Genomic DNA, 6,915 nt, shown 5'->3' with positions numbered 1-6,915 from the left:
GAACCAAACATGGACTGAATTATCTGCATATCCACAGAGCAGGAGTTCTGCTCCCAGTGGAGTCCCGGAGTTTTCTCAGCAGGCCTTGGCAGCCAGTGCTGAGCCAACGTGTGGCTCTGCTGCCATCCCAAATCTGCGCTTCCCGTGCCCAGCCTGAGTGCAGGTGGGGCATGTGCTGGCCGTGGCCGGAGATTTCCATGGCCCAAATCCTGCAGCATTTCCATCTGCTCATGGCTTGGGGTAGCACAAATCACAAAACCCCCATCGCAGCTGACAAATGGAATTTCTTGCAGATTGCTACAGCTGCACTGCTGATGGACAAATACATGAAAATAAGTTTCAGTGGAAAAATGTCATTTCTTACAAATTGCTACACCTGTGCTGAAAACACAGAAGTATACAAATCTAAATTTAGGTAAAAACCAGGAATTTATGAGATTATTACAACCAGTCTGTGTAAAAATATACAATATCAGCTTCAGATAAGAAACACTTATTTATTGCCACTCTCTGCAACAACTCACTATACACAAAGATTAATTAGGTGTTTAAGGACTTAACTTAATTTATTACATATTACTACAAGCAATACAGACAGCCCATACAGAAATACTAAAATGTGCATTTGCTCTCTAAACAGCCCTACACTAAGAATACAATAGATAGAATTATACAACTACATCACTTCATACATGTTGAAATGCAATTAAATACACAGATATATAACATCTATATAAATACATATAAAAGTATAAAAATCTACAGATGTAAATATAAACATTACATATTACATACAATATATATATATCAGTAGATATATAAAACAAACTTATCTATAAGTATAAAAATATCATCAATCCAAACATACACCCAACTGTATCAATACAAACATACTGCTATACATCTAGACACATATGTAAATATCATTAAATAGAAAGAAATAGATCAATATACATTAAAAATATAAAAACAGACATATCGACCAATACAAATTCCAAAACAACATTTAAAGATACATATACCTATAACTGCATAAACACAAATAGATACCTACACAGCTGTAAACCTAGGAAATTAAACAGATACAACAACATACATGTATACTGAGACACATACATGTACACATAGATGTAATTATAAACATATATGTAAATATATGCATACATATACATGTAATACATCCATAAAAACATAAATATAATAACATACAGGAATATTCCCATACAAATAGAAGCCTACATATGTACATATCCCTCTCTATGTGCAAGTCCAGACTCTTTAAATGGAACTCGAAGCAGAGGAATCTCAGCTGCCCCATCTTTGAAGCCGCTCCCTCGGTCTCGTCCTCCAGGCAGAGCAGCTCTCCTGGACAGGGACAGCAGATGGGACATCTGGGAAGCAAAGGGAACACTCAGTCAGTAGGGGCACGTTTCCCTTGGCAGCAGCTGCACTTCCATCAGGGAAGAGGAAATGTCAGAGCCTCCCCAGGAGGGTCAGAAAGAGAAAGCAGCCGAGCGGGCCGGGCTGTGGTGAGCGCAGCCGCGGCGGGACCGTCCCGCAGCCCCGGCAGCCCGGCAGAGCCGGCACAGCTCCCGGGCCCTGCCGGCACAGCTGCCTTGCCCAAGGACAGCCCCTGTGCCAGCCGGGGCAGCTGCGCTGAGCAGCCCCAGCACGGGCAGGGCCCACGGCCACAGCCCACGCCAGCCTCAGCCCCACCCTGCCTCCCCGGCCCTGGGGCCTCACCCAAGCCCTCTCCAGACTGGCAGCAGCAGGGCCTGCTCCCTGCTCCTGCTGCTGGCCCTCGGCTTCTCCCTGCTGGTTCCCGGCAGTCTCCGGCGGTCCTCGTGGTCTTCATTGCAGCTGTGGCAAAAGTGGAGGTTCTGGAATTGGTTCCAAGGCCTGGCAGAGCTGCAGTCCCGGAGCCCTCTGTGCTCCCATCTGGCCCCTCCATCCCCTCAGCCCCGCCATGCTCTCGCCAAACCCCCAGCCCCCTTCAGCTTCTCCAGCCCCTCACAGTCCTCTCACCTCCCTCAGTCCCTTCTGACCCATCCCGTCCCCTTAGACCCGCCACCCCCTCAGCCTGTGCCACTTGCCTGTCACCTCAGTGCCACCATGGCCCTGGGCTGCCCCATAGCCCTCAGCCCCAACAGCAGCTCAGGGTCACCGTCCCTTCAGCACCACCGCCCCCTCAGCCCCCTCAGCCCCCTCAGTCTCACCGTCCTTCAGCAGCTCCTCAGGGGACAGTGCCTGGGGCCACCGGCAGCTCCCAGCGCTCCAGGGACATCCGGGGCAGGAACTGCTGCTGCGCCCGGCCCGGCCGCCAGCTCGGACCCAGCCCAGGGAGAGGGGACACAGGGGGCACAGGGGGAAAAGCCAGAGGTGAAAAAGGCAGCCGAGGGGAAAGAGGTAAAAATACTGCCTAGACCTACACTAACATCAATCTATCCATCTAAAAATCCATATAACTCTAACTACATATCGATGCAGATTTATAAATATAAAAATATTAAAAATATATTATTACTCTATATGTATATAAATGTAAATTTTAAAATCTATAAATGTAACTACATGCACATAAATGTAATTCTATCACATCAAAAACTATATATAGATTTAACTGTATAGATGTATATATATATATATATGTCCTCTATAAACCTACAAATATAACTATGTGGATATATAAATAGGATTGTATAAATCAATCAATGTAACTACATGGATATATAAATAGAACTATGGAAATCTATAAATCTATGTATAAATGGAGGGATTCCACCTGCCCGATGGTCACAGGCTCTCCCTCCGATCCTTTTTCTCATGCAGGGCAGCCCTCCTGGCAAGGTAGATTAGGTGGAAATCTGAGAAGCAAAGGGAACACTGGGTCAATATTGGCCTCTGTGCATCTTTCCTCTTGGAAGTCACTGTCCTTGTGTCAAAGACTGTAAAAGATGGCCTGAAAGGCAGAGTCTCACTTGGCAATTTGAAGCCTGCTCTTTAAAGAGTCAGAATCCATCCAAGCATTCAAAATTTCTGAAGTTTTGAAGAATCCCAATTAAGTCAAAACCCTTGCAGTGCAAAGGGCACCCATGAGAGCTGGAAACACAGGCAGCCCCAGCTGCCACGAAGAAGCCCAGCCTCGTTCTTTCTCTGTGCTGACAGAGAGACCTCAGTCCCCACTGAAATGGCTGAAGCTCAGGGCTGCTGGAAGCTGAGCTATGAATCAGCACCGTTCCCTGCCGTCTGCAACCTGCCCTCTGCAGTGAGCAACAGCTCCTCCAAAACAACCACCAGCTCTGGGATGAACAGCTAGGAGGGAAAGAACTTCCTAGCAGGCCTGCAGGCTGCACCAGCTTTGCTCAAGCATGCAGATCCAAAGTGCTCTATCTCTCCTTTAGTTCTCACTAATTTGGGGTAATTTCAGGTTTTCCTTGAGCTACTGGATTTGTGACTGATGATTTGCTTGGCCTCAGAGCTTCTGCTGCTTGTATTTTTAATGTATCTCACTACACCTACCAGCAGACTGGTACAACATTGATTTAATGCTTGGAGACAAACAGCTCAGACTTCTACACTGACCTTTTCTTGTGGTTTTTTTCTCTCCCTTCAAGAGTCACTCAGTGTTGCCTCCAGAGCACTGACACCCTACAGCAAATTTATCCACGGACTTCAGCACAAAACTGGGACACCTGAGTTGGTGACACAACTCCACAAGGTCAGCTTTATTCCCTCCTCCCTTGCCACAGCAGAGGACTCAGTGTCAGAGCCTCTGGAGAAGCGTGGAGGGCAGGGCTCGGGGAGATTGTGCCAGTGCAGGATTTGAACTAAAGGCACCAGGAAGCACCAGCCCTGCAGACAGGAGCTCAACTCTGCTCATCTCCCTTGCTGCCAGAGGCAGGCTCCGAGCAGCCATCTCACACCTCTCTAAACCAAGGGGGACTCTGTCCTTACCAAGCTCTTCGGGCTCCTGGGAATTGTTCCCGCACCTCCTGGTGCCAGGCAAAGCTCCTTCTGCTTCAGCTCTGTCCACAGGCTGCCCTCCTGAAGACTCAGGGGCAACATTAATATTCCCCTTGAAAGAGAAACAGAAAGGAAGAAACCCTTCTCACCAGTTACACCAAACACCTGGTCCAACAACTCCATGGCTCACACTCTTAATCCCTTGTTCCTAACAAGAACTCTGGGCCCCAAAGCCCTTCAAGAGTCAAAACAATTTCACTTCTCAAACACAGTCCAAAAGCTGTCAAAGCTGACAGTGTTGAACGTGGGGGTGACACTGAACACATGGAATGGCTGCTAAGGAAGGAGTCCTGGCACAGAGATTTGCTCCTCCTCCACAACCCTGAGCAAAGCAGTCTCATCCAGGCTGCAGCTTGGCAGGGACTGCGTGGGAACACACATCTCTTCCCACAGAGCTGCCCAAGAGCAAGGTGACTGAGCTCTGCAACATGGACAGCAAGACTGGCCAGTTTGCCCAGCTGAGGATTTCCCAGATGGAGACTGGGCTGCAGGCACCAGGTTACCCAGAGGACAAGAAAGCTGCAGCTCCAGCCCAGCCCCACACACGGCTCTGGGAGCGCCCACACGCCCGGCAGGGCTCACACAGCAGCAGCAGCAGCTGCAGCCCAGCCCTGCTTTGCCTTGGCCTTCCCACCCAAAAGAGGCACAGCCTCTGGCATGTCCCTCCCTGCACGGGACACTTGGCAATTCTCCAAACACTCTTCTCTTCTTTCCCACCAAACAAAGCCTCTTAGAACCTACAAAGCTTCCACTTCCTCACCACAAACACCCCTGCACGAGGGATTCTTCCCAGGAAAACAGGCACCCAAACCTGACCAACACAGGCTCACACCTCTTCATCCTTATTCAGGGGGAGACTTTTTCATTCCCTCTTCTTTAGGAAGTCTTGTTTCACCAAGCAAATCTTTTCCTGTCCATTCACGGAGCTGAACTCAAGAAGCCTTTGCTTCTTAGCCATGCAACAACATTCACAAGCTCTCAGCTCCCAGCCCTTTTCTTCCCTGTCCAATGCAGTTACCTGAGCAGAGGGAGAAAACATCTCCTCCAGCGTCTCAAGCACCATGTCCAGATCTGGTGGTGGCAATTCCTCTTGCCCAGGAGTATTCCACAGCCAGCTGGGGGCTGTCCATGGTGCAAAACCAGCACTGCCAGCTGGAGCGCTGGGGCCTGAAGTGCCTGGGGTGGCTGCAAGAATCCAAACACATTGGTCAGGCTCCACAATGTGGCTTTGGGACACAGAGCTCTAGTGCTGCCTTGGATCAAACATCACAGGAAGCACAGAGCAACCTCAGTTCCAGAAATGTATTCAGACTTGCCAGGGGACTGGGGGAGTGAGTTCTCCTCTTAAAAAATATTTATCCTAATTCACATGTACACAGATTAAAGCATGGATTGTAAAAGGGATATAGACACACACACACATTTTATAATCACAGCCTTTTGCATCTTCCCAGCAGCTTTGGGATTTGGCTACATTTGGTTTCTCATCACAAAAGACCACAGAAAGTGGATTCACCCAGGAAGAGCCCAGATCTTCAGACACACATGCTGAAATTAAACCGTGAGTTTTTTCTAAAACCAGCCTTGTGGGTGAGGCTGTATTCTGCAGCTCCAACTCTTCTGGGGCAGGCAGAGCTCATTTCAGTGGTTTGGCTTGATTTTCAGGGCAGACAGTCTTAAAGCTCTGCAATATCCTCTCACCATCCTAGTCTGGCTTCATTCAAAGAAAGAGGGGAGTGCACCTAACACTGATGACTTGTTAGGCAATATCTTTTGCCTTGCCCTTGTACCCCTACAGAAGGGCTGTCTGGAAAATGCCCAGAACACCCTCCAAATCTGCAGCAAGGACAGGAAAAGCTGGCAGAAAATCCTTCTGTTTTCAAGATCCCTCTTCCTAGGCGACTTGACACTTTCTACCCGATTCTCGCTTGAGATCTACCCATGATAGAGCACTGCAGGAAAACTCTTTAAAGGGTCACTAACCAGGACCTGCTTGGAAAGCAAGGGTAGAAACTCTTTCCCTACCTGATGAACTGCAGGCTGGCAAATACTGCTCTGAAGATGTGCAGCTGCTTCCCTCTGGAGAGGCCATGGAAGGGCTGTGATGGTCTATGGGACGCAGAGAAACGGTGAGCTCAGGGCGGCATCTGCGGTCTATGGGAACCAGCGGAATGATGAGCTGACGCTTGAGATGAAATTTGCTGGTGCCTGGTTCCTCTGATGAAACCCCAAGAAATCCAGATGAGGCAAAGACTTTCTTGGGAGATGTCAGGAAGAAGTCAGACTCCTGAGCACCTGCACTTAGCCTGGAAGGGCCTGGAGGCAGCTGTAAACCCTCAGGTGAGGCAGCAGTGAGGTCCTGGTATGAGAGCACTGTGTAGCAGTGAGGGAAGAAGAAAGGAAGCAAAGAGAAGGCCGCGTCACTATTGGTCTTTGGGTGTGTTTCCTTTGGCAGCAACTGTACTTCTATCAGGAAAGACAAAAGCTCCCATCCTCCCAAACAGGGTGAGAAAGAAAAAAATCCCCACATGTTCTGGGGCTATTCAACTAACAATTCCTTGTCTAATTAGCTCTGCCCTATTCGTTCAACTGTCTGGGAAAACTGTCCCACTGCTGCTCCTTGGCAGAAGGCAACTGCCAGAAACCCAACTGCCCGGTGCTTTCTCCTCTGCTCTACAGGGACAGGAGGCTCCCTCCAGCTGCGCTTGACCGGGACAGGGCTCTGGGCCAGGCAAGGAGCAGCGCCAGCCACGGCGCACGGCTGGGCCAGCTGCAGCCGAGCGGGCCGGGCTGTGGTGAGCGCAGCCGCGGCGGGACCGTCCCGCAGCCCCGGCAGCCCGGCAGAGCCGGCACAGCGCCCGGGCCCTGCCGGCACAGCTGCCTTGCCCAAGG

At 49.7% G+C, this 6,915-nt stretch overlaps 2 long non-coding RNA genes across 2 annotated transcripts; both read right to left on the bottom strand.

The window, feature by feature from the left end:
* Positions 1-477: 477 nt before the first annotated feature.
* On the bottom strand, positions 478-2,003 carry LOC135290436 (uncharacterized). Its single transcript, XR_010353210.1, has 2 exons — positions 1,744-2,003; positions 478-1,391 (listed from the first exon to the last, which is right to left on the bottom strand). It is a non-coding gene; the product is annotated as an uncharacterized LOC135290436 (long non-coding RNA).
* Positions 2,004-2,226: 223 nt separating this feature from the next.
* LOC135291110 (uncharacterized) lies at positions 2,227-6,915 on the bottom strand. The gene is made up of 4 exons (XR_010353977.1): positions 6,049-6,915; positions 5,042-5,208; positions 3,955-4,075; positions 2,227-2,864 (listed from the first exon to the last, which is right to left on the bottom strand). It is a non-coding gene; the product is annotated as an uncharacterized LOC135291110 (long non-coding RNA).

The sequence above is a fragment of the Passer domesticus genome, chromosome Z (assembly GCF_036417665.1).
Source record: "Passer domesticus isolate bPasDom1 chromosome Z, bPasDom1.hap1, whole genome shotgun sequence".
In the NCBI taxonomy this organism is placed as follows: Eukaryota; Metazoa; Chordata; class Aves; order Passeriformes; family Passeridae; genus Passer; species Passer domesticus.
This window is presented reverse-complemented; position numbering and strand designations above follow the sequence as displayed.